This window comes from Felis catus, chromosome E1 (genome assembly GCF_018350175.1).
Source record: "Felis catus isolate Fca126 chromosome E1, F.catus_Fca126_mat1.0, whole genome shotgun sequence".
Taxonomy (NCBI): domain Eukaryota; kingdom Metazoa; phylum Chordata; class Mammalia; order Carnivora; family Felidae; genus Felis; species Felis catus.
Genome location: NC_058381.1, coordinates 1066326 through 1083361, shown reverse-complemented (window position 1 = coordinate 1083361; position 17036 = coordinate 1066326). Strand labels below are relative to the sequence as shown.

The window sequence follows — 17036 nt, the reverse complement described above, 5'->3', positions numbered from 1 at the left end:
GTGGCTCTGTGGATGGTGCCCCCTCACATCTACTCGAGGATGTTAAATACACTCAGAGCTCTGTTAACTCTGTTTCCTCAGGTGTGAGCTTCTCCGTGTCCACCTTGCCATCTCTCTCATGAAAGCTCCTGGTTTTCATGGATCGAATGCCGACGGCTGTGCGTTCGTTACAGGCGAGAAGGAGGTTCGCCATCAAGTCAACCACCCTGGCGATCCCGGGTTTGGGAGCGCAGCCGATGACCCCGTGGATCACCCCAGGTCGCCTCCAGCTCCCCCATCCCGCTGACTCCCAGTGGGACCCGCCTGCTTTCTGAGGCACGAACCCGGCTGTGTCCCGGGCTCTTACCGCCTCCTGTTTCTCTGTTTGCTGCCTCTCAGGGTGGGCTCCGTTCCTGCCCGCTGCTCGCCCTCCTTGTGCTGCAGCGCAAACACGTCACGGCATCCATTTGATTTGGGGACGGGAGGGCTCAGCACGTGCTTGCTTCCCCAGCCACCTTGGGATCCAGATCCCTGGTGGTGAAAATCAGATCAGGTGACCTAGGAGCATCGCACGCAAGCACTGTGTGACCCCGGCCGACTGTCTTCTCTCTGAATCTCAAGTTCCTCGTAAAAAAAAAAAAAAAAAACAAAAAAAACAAAAAAAAAAAAACTTGGGGCGCCTGGGGGGCTCCGTCAGTTGAGCGTCCGACTTCGGCTCAGGTCATGATCTCGCGGTTCATGAGTTCGAGCCCCGCGTTGGGCTCTGCGCTGACGGCTCGGAGCCTGGAGCCTGCTTCGGGTTCTGTGTCTCCCCCTCTCCCTGTCCCCCCTTCCCTGCTCACACTCTCTCTCTCAAAAATAAATAAAGATTAGAAATATTTTTTTTTAATTTTTTTTTTTCAGCGTTTATTTATTTTTGGGACAGAGAGAGACAGAGCATGAACGGGGGAGGGGCAGAGAGAGAGGAAGACAGAATCGGAAGCAGGCTCCAGGCTCTGAGCCATCAGCCCAGAGCCCGACGCGGGGCTCGAACTCACAGACCGCGAGATCGTGACCTGGCTGAAGTCGGACGCTTAACCGACTGCGCCACCCAGGCGCCCCTAGAAATATTTTTTAAAAAACCCAAACCCTGAAAAGTTTGGAAGAAGAACTATCTAAGACCTCATCCAGCTTGGGCGTTCTAAAATCCTGATGTCATCCGCACAGCCTGGCCAACAAGGACCACCCGTGCCCGTGCTCAGGACGCTGGCCTCAACAGTGACACCATCACGGCCAGACCTTCGCTGGAGAGGCTGGTCTCTGCCAGGTCTTCCCAAAAATGGATAGTGCCCGCGAAGAGCATCAAATACCCTCAGGATGATTTTTGTGTATTCCTCCCATTCTTCATGTTTTAAATTCGGTAAACAATCACCATTTTCAGTTCACTAGAAAAGCTAGATTTACGTGTTCGCATCACTGGCTTTTAAGCCAGCGAGGATGGGGACAGTCCTGTATTCCGTATTTACTTTTCTGGCCTCAGCTCCTGGCACGGGCCTCGTATGCAGGGGGTGGGGCAAACATCAGGGGAAGGAAGCAGGGCGGCGGGACGGTCCCGGACCATCTGGCTTCAAAAAGTTTCCCAGGAAAACAACCACTTCCCGGAAAACGCTGCCTCGCGCTCCCGTCTGTGAGCTGGGGGCCGCGGCTGAAGCGGAAGGTTTTTGTCCAGGGCCCTGCCGGTGGGTGTTCGGGAAGACGGCCTAACGGCCTCCCTCCACCTTCGCCCCCCGTTCAGCCGCTCGGCACCTCAAGCTGAGCGTCAAACCCACAGCGACACCTGCCCGAAATGGAAACCTCCTTTCTGTCATGGGCCCCGAGGTGTGAGACGGAGACACCCCTCCTCCCGAGGGCAGCAGAGGAGGGCAAGCGCGTTTGGCTGCGCGTGGCAAGGAGAGGGCGCACAGCCCCCCGGGCGCTCACACACACACGCCGGCCCAGGCCGGGGGCATCGGGCACCTCTCCCAGCCCCACTGCGCAGGGGAGGGGGGGAGGGGGGACGTGCAGGGGGTCTGCCCCCCAGGAGGCCGGAGCCCCCACCCCAGCGGCACCGCAGAGTCTGAACCCGCGAGTGACCCGTCACCGTGCCACAGGTCGCTCCAGAACAGCCACGTTAAACCACGGCTCGGAGCAAACGCTCACAGACTCGGAGTCTCTGTGGGTCGGGAGTCCAGGCACAGCTGACCAGGGCCCTGCAGCCTGCGGACCCGCAGAGCCCTGAGGGGGCTGACTGCCAAGCCCCTCGCCCGCCGTGGACAGGATGAGACTCCTCTCGGGTGGTAGGACAGAGGACTGCCCCCCCACAAGGCCCTCACCCACGTGGCTCACTCGCTCCGTCAGAGAGAGGAGGGGGGAGGGCACAGGGTGTGAGCAACGTGGACGCCAGCCTTGTGACCCAGCCCCGTGGGTCCCATCACTTTGCTGTATTTTCTAGAAGCGCCCAGAGGAGGGGCCACAAGGGGCACGCGGGCCGGAAGGCAGTCCCTTCGGGAACCAAGCTCCGTTGGAAGCCCCCTCCCCATCGCCCCGCACACCCCGGCCAAGCGTCGTGGCCCCGCCTCTGCACGCCCCTCTTCCTGCAGCCTCCGCCCTCCAACTGCAGACGCAGACGACTGTCCAGGTCCCCACATTCAGCCTGGAAGGGGACCCGTGAGGGCGGAAAACGACGGCCAGGCTCCAGGCTCACCCGCAGAACAGCTCAACGTAACCCACTGTCCCCGCCGCCCACACTCCCCTCTTCCGAGGCCACGTGAACCTCCATCACATAATGAAGGGTTTGGCTCTCCATGAGAGACCTTAAACGTCACCTTTCCGCCAGCCAGTGCGCCCCTGAATGACACAGAGTCTAATGAGATGTTCAAACGGAAAACACTGAGCGACTCCTCGCTTTTGTCCTGACGCTCACTCAGCCGCGCTGGCCCGACTACCGCCCCCCACCCCTGCCGAGGACGGTGTCGACCTGACCTAGGCAGTGCAGCTTGATCCCTGGGAAACCACCCACGTTGTGTCCCTCGCCTTATGAGCATTTATTTACCACGACAGATTTCCAGAAGGATGGAAGGATGATAGGGTTACGTGTCAAGTCTTGTCTCAAATGGCCCAGCAGCTGAGGGCAGGGGGACCATCCACGACCCACAGAGTCGGATGGAGGAGGCGTCCGGGTCAGGCTCCGTCCCCTGCCCCTCAGGGCACCGACGAGGCTCGTCCCAGCCACGGAGGCTGGGCCCTCAGGACTCTGCCAGGACCACGCTCTGTCTCTCTGTCTCCGTCCTTGTCCGCAGGCTGAGCTGTTACACCGTTCAGGGCCCGGATGCTGCGCAGGGAGCAGGCAAACCCTCAGACCTGCTGGTCGTGCTGTGGACAGCGGAGTCTGTGAGCAGACTGCCTGGTGCAGAGCACAGAGGGGCCACAGGTGGAAGTGCTGTGTTCTGGAAACAGCCACCTTCTGCTGGGAGTCCCTCTGTTCCCGCAGGAACGCCTGTCTGAACCCACAGATCACTGAGCCGTCCTGCCTCAAGTCACCAGACCAAGGACACGGGAACGAGGAAGCTCGGACGAGTGGACAGGCCACCAGGCCTGGGATCTGGGGGCTCGGGCTCTGGTGTCTGTGCTCTGACACCCACTCAGACCCCATGACCTGGTCCCCTGACCTGACCCGGGGCAGTCGGGCTCTCTCTTTCTAGCACCGGGACTTGGGCCCCAAAGACCCCAGCCCGTCTGCTCGTGCATGAGGGGAAGGCACGCGGTCGTGGGTCTCTCCCTGCGGGGAAGCAGGAACAGCACCCTGTGCAGAGACGAGAGCCCAGAAGGAAATGCCCCGGGGAGGACCGGCCGACGTTACGATGACAACAGAAACCCGAGACAAAAATTGCGCCCCTCGTCCCATCAAAACCTGCACTCGTCCCTCGGGCGGCCAGGCGCCTTTTCGCACGCCGACCTTCTCCCCGTGTGGGCGGACGCAGCGCACGGCCGTTTACTTTCCTTCCTAGGTAGCGTGCTATCGTGAATATCTTCTCGGTCTGCGTTACCTTTTTAATCCCTTGTTGTCCCCCACTCTTCTCCTTTTCCCATGTTCCTGTCCAGCCCCCGCTGTGCTTCCGGGGGGGACAGCGGAGGACCACCCCACCCACGCTCTTCCGTGCGCCCATATAAACACACAAAGGCGTCCAGACCTACATCTCTGTGCCCGTAAAACGTTACCCGCAGTCCGCAGACCGAGGTAGGAGAATTCTGAAGGCCGTCGTGGGTTTTTGCAATGACGTGACCGCACGAGGCCCAGGCTTTTCTGTCTTTGTAGTCTCCACCAGGCGATGTGCTCGAGGAACGCGGCATGACATCGTCCCGCAAGGACGTCCGACTCGAGGCGCATACGCCCCATTGGCAGGAGGAACAGACAACCGGCGTGTTGGCCCATCCCTTTAGTCTATCTTCCGTTTGTCTATAAGACATTCGGTCGCACAAATGCACACGCACACCATGGACGTGCGAGCTGGCATTGACGGAGAGGCCAGAAGCCCTCGGAGACCAGCAGTCTACAGGAGGGGGGGGTTCTTCCTTCCCGGCCGCCTTGGGCGGGTGCGCATGCGGCTTCTAGTGGGGCCGCCACCCTCTACGTGACAGCCCGCGTTGCTGTGCACGGACATCTCCTACTTTCAGGATGGAGGGACAGACCCCCCAAAGGTGCATGCTGGCTCAGAGGCCGGGTGGCGTTCTCATCGTGATGGATGTTGGGTGGCCTCACCCTCAAAGAGTCCGTAGCAGTTCATATCCCCACCAGAACGTGCCAAAGGCCTGTTTCCCCGAGTCCTCGTGGTTTGCTGACCCGGCAGGTTGGGGGTGTCAGGTGGCTCTGATCCGACGGGCACCTTCGAGGGTGAGTGAGGGCGTCTGGCAAGGTGACGGCCGAGCTCTTTCTTGCTCAAGTGTCCATGACTCTCTAGTGTCTCTTCTCAGAGCTCACCTGCTACAGGTGTGTCTTCCCCGGCCCCAGCCAGCCGCTCGGGAAGCCCAGGGATGCGCGCAGAGGTGGCAAAACCAGCGAACCAAGGGCCAGGAGGAAGGAAGGAAGGAAGGAAGGAGGAAGGAAGCTGAATGCCGTCCAGAAGATGGGTCTTGCCGACCCAGCTCAACCGTACGAGACCACGTAGGCCAAATCCCAGAACAAACAACAAAGAGCGATGTGCGGTATTTGCAAGATGAGCACATTTGTAGTAAATATTTTAAGATCAATGGCTGCACAAAATGCATTTCCTGGGAGTTTCACTACAATGGCTTTGTCTTAAAGGTGCCATTTCAATAAATATTCATGGGGAAACTCGTTGATGTGTTTTACCACTTGGAGCGAAAACTTCAAAGGTCCTAGAAGAAAAGATGCAGGATGTGTGTTTTACCCTCTTGGGAGAGAGCGTGGAGAAAACCGCATGATGCGCTTCGGTTTTCCGTGATGACAACCCCTCCAGGGCCAGGCGCCCTGTCCCGCCCACCAGCCCTGGGCAGAGCCTGCTGGCAGGGAGGGGTGCGGGAGGCAGGGGTGCAGCAGGAAGGGGTGCGGGAGGCAGGGGTGCGGGCGGCAGGGATGTGGGCAGCAGGGGTGAGGGAGGCAGGGGTGAGGGTGGCAGGGTTGCAAGTGGCACGAGTGGTAGGCAGGGGTGCGGGAGGCAGAGGTGCTGGGGCAGGGGTGCGGCTGGGCGGACTAGTCTGTGCTCAGTGTCTCAGAGGCCCCGCCCACACCTGCCTGCTAAGAGCACCTGCTGTAAACCCGCAGGGCGCCCCGAAGCTCATATTGTCCCAGATCCTCCCCACTCGCTGTGACCGGCTTTCTGTGCCCACTTCACCCACGAGGACACCCTGCCCCGGCCCTGCATCACAGGGTGATTTCGGGCCCCACGGTCCCCTTGGCTCCGCTCCCCACCCATCTCCCCCCACCTGGGTTTCTCACCCGGAGCTTCTCCGGGCACCTAGGAGCCACTGAGGCTGTGAGGATTGGAGGAAGCCAGTCTCCAGATGCCACCTGGGTCACCTCCCGCCCTGGGGCCCCTGGTGAGCACAAGCTGGCTGCCTGCTCTGGACAGGAGGCTGCCGAGCTCCCGTGACGTCACCCTTCCTGGCCCCTTTTCCTGAGGCAGGAAGCGGGCTCACAGGCAGAGCACTGAAAATCTGGCCGCTTATTCCTGCCAACTTCCTTAGTCTTGGGTAGACGTGTTTACCGTTATAATGGCAAGTCGTGCCGCTGGCAAGGATCAGATCTGCTGCTCCTTTGTTTAAGACGCCGGAACCACTCCCGCGGCCCAGACAATTAAACCCAGATGCCCCACTTGGCTTGGCATTCAAGGCTCTCTGTAATCCGGCCACACAACCGTCCTCTTCGCGGCCGCCATCCCCAATCTCCTCGGCCACCTCAGACGGCTGGCCTTCCACGCTCTTCCGTCTTCCTGGGATGACTTTCCTCCCCGTCCCTGACTCCGAAGGTTTAAACATCCTTCACGGCCCAGCTACCTGCCTCCTCCGTCGGCCTTCTCTGCCCCCCAGGCAGAAATGGTGGGCATCTCCTCCATCTGACGCGTCGCAAGCTGCTCCCCATCACGGGCACCCTTCCTACCTGCCGTTGCCGGACTGTGAGCCTCCACGGGGTGGGCGCCTGACACCTGGTTTGACCGTGACAACATCAACGCCAGTAACGGCAGCTAAGAGCCAGGGGGGCTTTAAAATGTGATCCTGCTGGCTTCCCCAGATCGGTCTCCCGAGGCCTGTACTGTGTTTACGCCCATTTAAGAGATAAGCAAACAGGGTTCCGAGAGAGAAGGTGGGATGGTAGGGCTGGGATTCCAACTCGGTTCCTGATTAACGGCCCTGACCCACTGGCTTCACTAGGTGCTCATTAAACGTTTGCTGACTGAATATTCGGACGCCGGGCTGCAGCCGTGACTTTGCCTGCGGGAACCACAGGCACCGGCAGAGCGGAGGCCGCTGGGGGGACGGGGGAGGAGCGACCCGGGTCTCCGTCCCAGACGAGCCTCCAGTGCTGGCGAGCACGTGGCAGACACGCTCGGCTCAGGGAGCAGCCACGTGCACCCGGGGCACAGCCAGGGACAAACGCAGAACGTGGCCCACCTGCCCGCTGGCCACCGCCCAGCCTGACCTGATGCTCAGAGGGGGGCCCCGTCCTCCCATCCTGGGGACTTCTGGAGACACAGGAACACAGGCATTCGGTCATACACACTCACATGCACACCCGTGTTCACACACACGCACACACACATGTTCGTGCATACTCACGTGCACACACATGCAGACACGCTCATGCACACGTGCGCACACACGTGTAATCACACGCACATGCACACACACATGCAGATGGACACGTGCGCACACACGCGTAATCACACACACACCCCGAAGGTTCGTCAGGCTTCACGGCACAAGCAGAGGGTGGGTCTTGTCTCCGGAGAGAAGCTCGTGCTGAAGGCCGGTGAGTGGGCGCCTCCCTCCCAAGCCGTCTCCGTTCCCGTCCGTCCGTGTTGGCTTCTGGCTTTGCACGCAGAGGTCAGAGACGGGCCGGAGCCCCGCGGGGGATGGGCAAGGGGAGCAAGAAGAGAAGGAAACACGTTCCACGTGGGGGATTTAACTTCCACTCGGCAAGAGTGAGATCCCTTCCTAAGGTGGTTCTGGAAACACGGAGGCGGTTCCCCTCCTGAACCGGGAGGGTCTGGAGGCCGTGACCACCTCCCCTTGGCCCCTGGTCTTCTTGTCACGAGAGCCGGGAGTCAGGGGTAGGGGGTGCGCGGTCTCTGTGGGGACCACACAGAGCAGGACGTGGCAAGTGCCTCCGTCCCAGCCACGCAGCCAGCACTCAGCCCGCCCGGGGCACTCACTCCTATGGTGACCATTTATTCTCACTTGTTGTGTGTTTCCCTTTGGCCTGGGCTGGGGGTCCCCGCCCCCCAAAAGGACCTCAAGTCCCCTCTTGGTTACCGATGGAAAGGACGGGAAACCAGACGGGTCACAAGGGCTCATCCTGCTTTAATTCAGATGCCCGACGGAGGCTCAACCCCCTCGGGTGTGAAAGGGCAACGCTCAGTCCTGTTGACCCGCTGACTCGTGTGAACGCCCTCCACGAACCCCACACCTTCTGCCTCTGGAAGCCTTTCTTCTGGCTTTCACGAGGGGAGGGAGCTGAACAATTATGTAAGACTGTTTTTTTGCAACAAGTTTATGGATATATTTTGAAGGAGGCAAGCATATGCCTATTAAGCACGGGGGAAATTATCAGTGAATGTTTTAAAATGACCAATAAAAATGAAATTATCATTGCTCATTGTTTTTTATGGATCGTAATGTGTTTTGGTTTTTTTATTTTTTTCTGATGGAAATATCCAACAAACTCCCCTCCTAGACGCTGGCCGCTAATTACACAGTTAGCACACAGTAATCCATGCAAGCGGGTTCTCGCCTGTCATAATTCATCTTCATAAATGTAATTGGCCCAATGAAAGAGACCACGAAATAACTCTGCGAAGAGCAGACAGATTCAATAAAAACTGATTTTACTCTCCTCTTCCAAAGCCACAAGCTTGAGACGGGAGCTTTTAAGCCCGGATCGGATTTCTTCTCAGATCGCCACTCCCCCCACAATGCGATCATTACCCGACTATTTATCGAGGACCCCCTCCGCTCGAATCACTGGCTAAGTACTAGGGAAAAGCAAAATGTGAAACGAACTCCCGGCGGCCGGCGAGGAACCGACAGCCAGGCCGGGAAGCACGTGAGCGCGGACGGAAGAAACAGCAGAGCGAGCTGGACGGTAACGAATGTTCCAGAAGAGGCGCAGAGGTGGGGCTGCGGTGCAGAGGCCGCGGGGTGGTTTCCTGCAGGAGAATCTGCAAGGGCTTCATGGAGGAAGTGGCGTTTGTGCTGAACTGTGCAGGGTGAGGGGGTGGGGAGGAGCTGGGGCGGGCAGGGCCCCTTCCCCCCCTGCGTGCGGACCCCGCCTGCCACACCCTAGGTGGAGGTGACTTAGCCACCAGCCTGTTCCCGGGGGCTCAGAAGGGTGGAAATGCCGTGGCCAGTGCCACCGAGCTTACGTCTGCACTTATGCGTGGACGCTGGGACGGGGTCACTGCTCAGGTGTGGCCGCAGGTCACAGAGAAGCTCGCCATCCACCCGACCCCATGGAACAGCAGACGCCGTTAGCGGGAGGCTGCAGGCGCTTCCAAGGCAAGACGTTGGGCCATTTACTGCCAAGCACTTCTCTCCGTCTCCGCCGCCAACATTCTCCCCCTCGAACGAACGTTCTGAGGAGCCAGGAAAAGACACGGGGAAGGAATGTTCTGGGAGACAGGAGGGGAATGTAAATGAGTCACAAAGCAGGATCCTGGGGCAGCAGGGGGCTCTCGGGAGGGAGAGGCCGCGGGGGCACCACAGGCGGACAAGGGAGTCTGGCGAGTGCCTGACAGACTCGGAGGCATCGGGGCCGCGGGACAGACGTGTCAGAAGAGCGGGGCCGCGGGAGCAGAGCCCAGGTGGCCACAGCGCGAGGAGAGAGCTGGTGTAGGAGGCGCACAGCGCGCGCGGGCGTCCTGGACGGCCGCCATGGGGCCGTGGGGTCTTTGCTCACCTAAGACCAACGAACGGTGGGGAAACGACAGATTTTTGCTTTTCCACCGGGGGAGGGGTGTGCTGCTCTGCCCTTTCCACCTGGAGGGTCTTTGGGACGTGTGCGCTGTGTCCCTCGGGAACTAAAACCTCGCTTGGTGGCCTGTGTGCGTCACGCATGCGCCCGTCTGCTCCCCAGCTTGGCTTATTCCCTCTGCTTCTCCTCCGTTGATCTGCTCCCCACTCTCTACCCTGTGGCTTCCTGGGGGACGGACTGAATCTTGGGTTCCAACACTTCACTGATTTGTGACAGATTTTACTCACATCACAGCCCCACGGCCCTCCCCATTCCCTGACTTCCGGGTAAACCATGTGACTTGTTTGGGCCAATGAGATGTTAGTAGATGTGATGCAACCAGAGGCTTGCAAGGACCTTGTGCAACTGAGGTCGCTGTTTTTGTAACTCCTGTGAGTCACGGAGATTACGCACCAGGTCGAGGACACCACTTCAGACCAGGCCCGGGAGAAACATGGCAAAGAGACCCGCGTCTACCCCGTAGCCTGGAGCCCTGCCCCGCTGACCTATAGCCTGAGTTAGATTAACCTAGATTAGCCGTACTGCCATCAACCCTTACATCCATGGTTAGAAGAAATGCTTTTTGCTTTAAGCCACTGAGTTTCGGGGTGGTTTGTTACACAGCATGGCTGCATTCGCTGACTGACACAACCCTGCTCATTCAAGTCCCCCACACTTACTCCATGAGCCCGACTGTCACAGAGACAATCACTGGAAATAAGAAAGACTCCCCCCGTCAGGGTTATTTGGGATTTCTTCGAGAAGGCTTATTCCCTAAGTTCATACACTAAACACACAGACGCTTGTGCTCAGCCTTAGCAGGAGCGATGGAGGTCAAGCGTGGGGTGGCTATAAATTAGCACGAGACTCATTCTGTTTCTTTAAGCGAGAGAGACAGGCCTGTAAACAAATAATCACATCCCAAGTACCGGCCACGTTTCCTATCCTAAGGCAAACCAAGTGGAGATTTGCAGATCATCATTTCTGCAAATGCCCTCATTTATACTTAAAAGAAATTATCTGCGCGTATTGAAAAAAATAAGATAAAATCTACAGTAATTACGAGTTTTCCTTCTTCTTTCTCACATACCAGGAGCCAGCGAGGAAGCGGAACACGGTACGGTCTTACCATATGTCAGTATCAAATACGTTTTCCTTTAAAGTGTGTTTTGTGCCTCCTTCTGGAAGACGGGGAATGAAACGTTCTCGTAAACAGACAGAAATGATTCACGGGATCATGATTGCTTTTCATCAGCTGTATCAATTATGCACAACGATGGGACGTGGGGAGGTATATTTACAACTTGCTAAGAACACTCCTTGGAACAATTCAGACCTCATCAGGTCCTGGTGTTCTCGGCCGAACACGGCTGGGCTGGCGGTCGCCTGAACCTGGTCCTCCCAGGCTGACCCGGCCGAGAGGGAGGGCATGCAGGGGTGGGGAGTCTCTCGGGTCTCCTTCCACCGAGAAGGAGGAGCGGGAGGCCGGCTGCGAGACGGGCACAGATTGTTACTGGGTCGTCCGCGAAGCATTCGGTCATCGAGCCAAATGATAACTGTGCCAGGTGATGGGGATACAGCAGCAAAGCCCAAGAACCAATGCGCGGTCCCACCCCCGTCCCCACCCCCCCCCCATTTTACCACGAGCTCCTCCATCTACTGTGTCGTCTACGGGAAAACATGACCTGACCTGCCTGTCCCTCAATTCCCTCATCCATAAAATGACATCACGGGACCGCTGCCAGAGTGACACAGACCAATGCGCGTTATACCAGATGCAGCCAGGTGCCCACCCCATACCCACAGTCCCCTTCTTTACTAGGAGGACCCCAATTTTGTTGGGGTGGCTATGCATCCAGATGGAAGGCTCGCCTTCCCGGGCTCCCTCGTGGCCACGGGGGCCGCGCACCTCGGTTCCCATCCGTGAGAGTAGATGGAAATTTCGGTGAGCGCATTCCTTCCTGAATAAAGGCACAGAGTTTCACGAGAGACACTGCTCGTTCGCCGTCTCGCCAGAAACGCACATTCAGGACATCCAGCCACCCGGGCCCGATGAAGCCACACGCCTGGGATGACCCTGACCTCGGACGCCCTCCTTGGGCACCTGCTCCAGCCCTGTTCCCGCGTAGTTCCGGGCAGCACTTGCTTCAGCCACTCTCCGGGGGCCTCGTGCTCCACGTGGACCAACGCATTCCTAACCGCAAACAAGCAGAGCGCTGGGCACGCCTCCAGCGTCGCTGATGTTGTGCCCGCAGAGCACGACAGGGCGGGGAGGGGAACACAGGATGTCAGACACTTGGCGGGGCCTCCGATCCAGGCCAGAGGGAATGTTCTTGGGGAGAGAGGCCGGCGGGAGTGCCGTGGGCTCCGAGTCCGTGGGCTCCTCCAGTCCCTGCCGTCCTCCTGTCTCACGGGGCCGTCCCCCGTTTCTGAGGCCTCCTGCCTTCAGTCTCCCACACTTGTTTCCAGACAGATCCTCCCACCGTGGGTCTGCTCACATCCCTCCTCCAGGCGAGAACCCCCCGAGAGCCCCTTGAGGTTTCCGTGCATCGGGCCCAGACAACCAATGCTGCTCCTCCACGGACGCCCCGGCACAGCTTGGAAAGGCGCAAAATGTGTCTGAATCTAATTCAAGCCTTAAAAACATCACGTGATACGTTCTCGTTGGTTTCAACAGACAGGAGTTTGAACCCCCTGCTGATGGGCTGAATTCGTACTCCAGGGAGACACTCTGTCTGCAGCCGGTGGTTCTGGGTGTCCCCGCAGTCCCCAAGCTCCCTGTCCTGGCGTCTGGACGGGACCCGAGGGGCCTCCCGTGACACCTCCTAGCCTTTCTGCGCACCATCCCCCCCTCCCCCCGCTGAACTCCCTCCTCCCTGACTGGTCTGGCAAACTCCCGTGGGTGCTCCCGTGTCCGGGTGGTGATTAGAGTCTCCGACTGTGATACAAGGGCTGAATTTTGTTCATCACTGGGAGTTTTCTCGCTCACTCTGGCGAAACAAACTGCCCCAAGCAACCGTTCTGTTTGCTCGCAGTTTTGTGGTCGGGGTTCTGAAAGGGCTCCGAGGGGCGGCTCTCACCGGGACGCTGTTATGTGCTCTGCCCGTGCACAGGGTCACCTGAAGGTTCCAGGGGCTGGGACGCCCCAGGGGGGCCCCTTGCATCACGTGGGGCCACGTCCGGCCACATCGTACTGTCTTCGAGCCAACGCAGACTCGGGGAGCGGAGAACCAGACCCCAGCGTCCGACCAGGGCACATCACAGTATTTAACCCAGCTTACGACGAGCCAGCAAGTGAGCGAGGGTCTATGTCCTGAGAACGGAAGGCAAGTGCATTCTCTGTTCACCGTGCGGACCGGCCGCCTCTCTGAGACTGAAGGACCAAGTGCGGGGGGCCGGCAGGGGGGGAGGGAACGTGTCCAGCTCCTGGGAAGGCCAGGGATAAATGATGAATCAATCCCCCTCCCCCAGGACCTCCTGCCCTCACATGCCGCAAACAGGGAGCGGAGGGCGTGACGTTGTTTGGGGCCACATCGAGGGTCGGTAAGGGAGACGGAAATCAGGTTCAGTAGTCCACGCTTCCCGACTGGAGCCACTTCTGTGACCCCCTCGGGGCCCCGGCAGAAGAGGGGTGCTTGGGGCAGCTCCTCTGAGCCCCTCCCGGGGCCAAACCCTGCACCCACGCCCCCACCAGTGGCTCAGCCTCCCGGGAGAGTCCGCGGCCGCCGACAGAGCTCGCCTTCCCCGGTCTTATATCCCCACATCTCCCATTAGGAGTTCAGTTATGGGAGCCTTCATAGCAGGTGTCATTAAATAGACATTAAGACCCAACAGGGCATGTTTTACGGGACCATTACCATATGCCTGATGTTTGCGGTGACAAATGGAGATCCAGCCGACCACGCGTGTGATAATGGGCCCGGAAACACCCCCTGGGGTGAGGTAATGTGATGGGGGGGTGAGGCGCGCGCGGGCTGCCTGGTGCCCTCCACCCGCCTCTGCCCGCCAGAGGGGGCTGGCTCCTGGCGGCCGACCCGGCCTGGAAGTCAGCCTCACCCCGGCCTCCCGGGTCGGCCGTCCGGCCACCTGGCCAGCCCGAGCGTGCTCCAGAGAAGCCTGTCCTGTGACTTGAGGACAAACGGCCATGCTGCCTCAGTTTCCCCCACGCCGACTGGTCTTTGGGAACCAGATGCCGAAGACTAAAAGCGTGCTGAGCTCGTTCATCCTTCTGCTGTTCTGGAGGGCTCAAGGCCCCAAACGGGTGCGGAGAAGCTGTCCTCAGTGACCCTGCACGTCGTCACAGGTGATGGGTGTTGCCCACACAGCCATGCACTCGGAGCCTCCGGGACCGGCAGGTGTGGGGTTCTGCCTTCCCACGGTCAGAGAGCCAGCTCTGTGACTTGTCACGCAGACTCCGCTTCCCCATTTCCCTTCCCCGGGCTTCCCTGGGTGAGGACCATAGGCCGGGCCAGCCCCTTCCAGACCGTGACCTCGGGTGGTCCTGTGACTCACCTTTCGAACCCCCGTCTCAGGCTGGCACTTTCTGCGGGCGAGCAGCCGGACAGGCGGGGGGAGGCTCGGGACCGGGCTCCGGGGAGGGGGGTGGGGAACCCGGGTGAACAAGGCCATGTGCCTGCTGGGAAGGAGGGGGGCGGGGGCCGCCCTGAGCCCGAGGCCCCCGCAGACCCCAGCACCTGTCACGTTGACTGCCGCTCCGTTATTCATTTGTTTCTCATCTAATTTGTGACACTCACCTGTGTTGAACAGTCCAGGTCACTGGCAATCCGGGTATTCCTTGACACCTGGTCCTGAAATATTGTCCTTAGTTACCCCGAACTGATTGAGCGGTGAGAGAGAATTTCCAAAACTTTAATATTTTGATACCCTTTTGGATCTACAGAACAGCTGCAGAGATGGGGCAGAGAGCTCCCGCCACCGCCCCCCGGGCATTAATAGAGCCTCATGGGATCGGGCGAGCTCGTCGAGGCTGGGACACGAGCCCCAGACCCCGACGCAGGTCCCCAGGGTCCACTCTGCTACCCGTTCTGCTCCCCTGCGACTCAGCCTGACCCCAAGGACAGGTTTCCGTGGGGCCCGTGGGCTGCGAGCCCACCACACCCGCCAAGTGCCTGCAGGGCAGAGGTGGTGCATCCTCCCAGAAGCAGGGCCTCTCAGGGCCCCTCATGAGGCGGCTTCTCCCCTACGTGGAGCCCCAGGCGCCGTGCCCCAACCCCGCACGGAGGGGCCGTCTGGAGAAGCAGGGCCCGCTGCGGCCGTGGACGTCCCAGGACCCAAGGGCTTAGGACCGCCACGGTGCATGTCCCGCAAGGTCCTGGGCAACGAGGCCCCAGGACCGGGGCGGCCATGCCGAGCACCCTGTGTCGGGGTGGGGGCGGGGCCTCCTCTGAGATTTCCTGACCGTCCCGTCTGCGTGGGCGCTCCAATCCCGCTCACTGACGCGGGCGTCGGCATCTGCCGTGGGGGGACTGGTGGCCCCCAAAGAGAGGTGTCTGCACCCCGACCCCCGGAGCCTGTGGCCGTTACCTCAGTGGGAAACGAGCGGGTCTTGCCGATACAGTCAAATCACAGATCTCAATGTGACATTATCCTGGATTACCCCTAAATCCAGTGACAAGCGTCCTCACCAGAGACACGTACACAGGGGAGAGGCCACGTGAAGGTGAACAGAGATGCAGGGTCGCGGCCACAGGCAAGGACACGTGGGGCACGGCAGCTGGACGGGGCAGGGAAGGACCCTCTCCCAGTGCCTGTGGGAGAGGCTGTCCTGCCCACACTGAGTTTGCACTCTGGCCTCCAGCGCCAGGAGCGAATAAATTCCTGTTGCTGGCGGCCAGCACGCTCGTGGCCCCGGGAAGCTAATGCAGGATCCCTCGGGGAACCGTTAAGGAAACTGAGTCTCAGGGCAGCTGGGTGGCTTGTCAAAGTCACGTGGATACTGGGCATCAGAGCCAGGGCCTGCTCGCGGCCCGGGCGGCTCTGAGGTCTGCGCTGCGTGGCTCTCGGAGGCGAGAACCACCTCCCCCCGCCCCCGCCCCCGCCCCCGCCCCCGGCCCCGGCCCCGATGCCAGGCCGCCCCGATGCCAGGCCCAGCCCTGCAGCTCTGGAGCCCTGCGATTTGGGGCAAAGTATTCAACCCTCACCCTCCCAGTTTCTGCATCTGTAAAATGGGGGGCGGTGAAAACAGCATTTGCTCCCTGGGCTGTTGTGGATTTAAGGGAGCAGGCGGGTGGATCCTCGGACGGCACCGGGAGCCATGCCCGGAACGCGGCGGCACCGGGGAGGCACCTGCCGTGACCATGGTCAGCGGGGTCCCCGCCCCCACTGGGACCAGGGTGTGCCACCCTGAGGCCGTGGACACTGTGGGGTGTCTGGCTCTTTGTTGAGAGGCCCCCCGGGCGCTGTAAGATCTGAGCCACGCCCCTGCCCTCCGCCCGCCCCACCCCCAAGTCCCGAAGAACTTGCCGGATCTGAGGGACACCCCAGCCCGCGGCTGGATCTCCTGCAGGTGGCAGGACGTGGGAGACAGGGCTGGGCGTCAGGCCCCAGTGACGGAGCCATCAGGGACCCTCAGCGGAGGCCCCCCGGGGCGGGGAGGCCACCGGGGAAGCGGACGGATGGTGTCGTGAGCTCGCACCGGTGCCCCGTGTGCCACTGACTTTGCAGTCAGCGGGGGCAGCAGAAGCATCAGCCGCTCGTGGACACGGGCCTCCCTCGGAGCGTCAGGTGCGAGACGAACGGTGTGCTGGGCGCGGGGTCGGCGCCCAGTCTGTCCCGGCCAGCACGGCGCTATGTTCGCTCTTCCTGTTCTTCCAGGTTGTCAAACTGACCCACGCGGGGACGGGGAGGGAGAGGCCCCAAATCAAAGCGGAGCGCGTCTGATGGCCACCGACAAATAGAACATACACGCCCGGGACGAGGGTGGGAGCTGGGCGCGTAGTGTAATTTAGAGGAATGGCTTTGCCAGAGCAGACGGAAGCCGTGAGAGATTTACGCCCATGTGACAAAGGTTCCCGAAAGCAGCGGTTCCCCCCCACCCCCGCCCCGGCCTGAAATGATGATATTTGTTGCTGGCAGACGCAGCTGAATTGGAAAAAGAGAGACCGCGCTCGAGGATTGTCACTTCATTTTACTCTCCTGTGGCTGCCATCCAGCCTGCTCAAGTGCCAGCCCCTCTCGGGCCCCTCCCAGGGTCCTTCCTCTCCCCCTCCCCCCTCTTCTGCATAGAAGCCTAGAGAAGGAAGCGCTAAGGCCCTGGGGTCAGGAGGTCTGAGTTGATGTGGTTCTGCACTTCGATGGCTGTGTGACCTCAGGCCAGCCACCTGCCCCTCCACTG

General features: G+C 60.2%; 1 long non-coding RNA gene across 1 annotated transcript; it reads right to left on the bottom strand.

Moving 5' to 3' along the window:
• Window positions 1-3026: 3026 nt before the first annotated feature.
• On the bottom strand, window positions 3027-11275 carry LOC123382097. The gene is made up of 2 exons (XR_006589935.1): window positions 9096-11275; window positions 3027-8900 (listed from the first exon to the last, which is right to left on the bottom strand). It is a non-coding gene; the product is annotated as an uncharacterized LOC123382097 (long non-coding RNA).
• Window positions 11276-17036: the final 5761 nt, after the last annotated feature.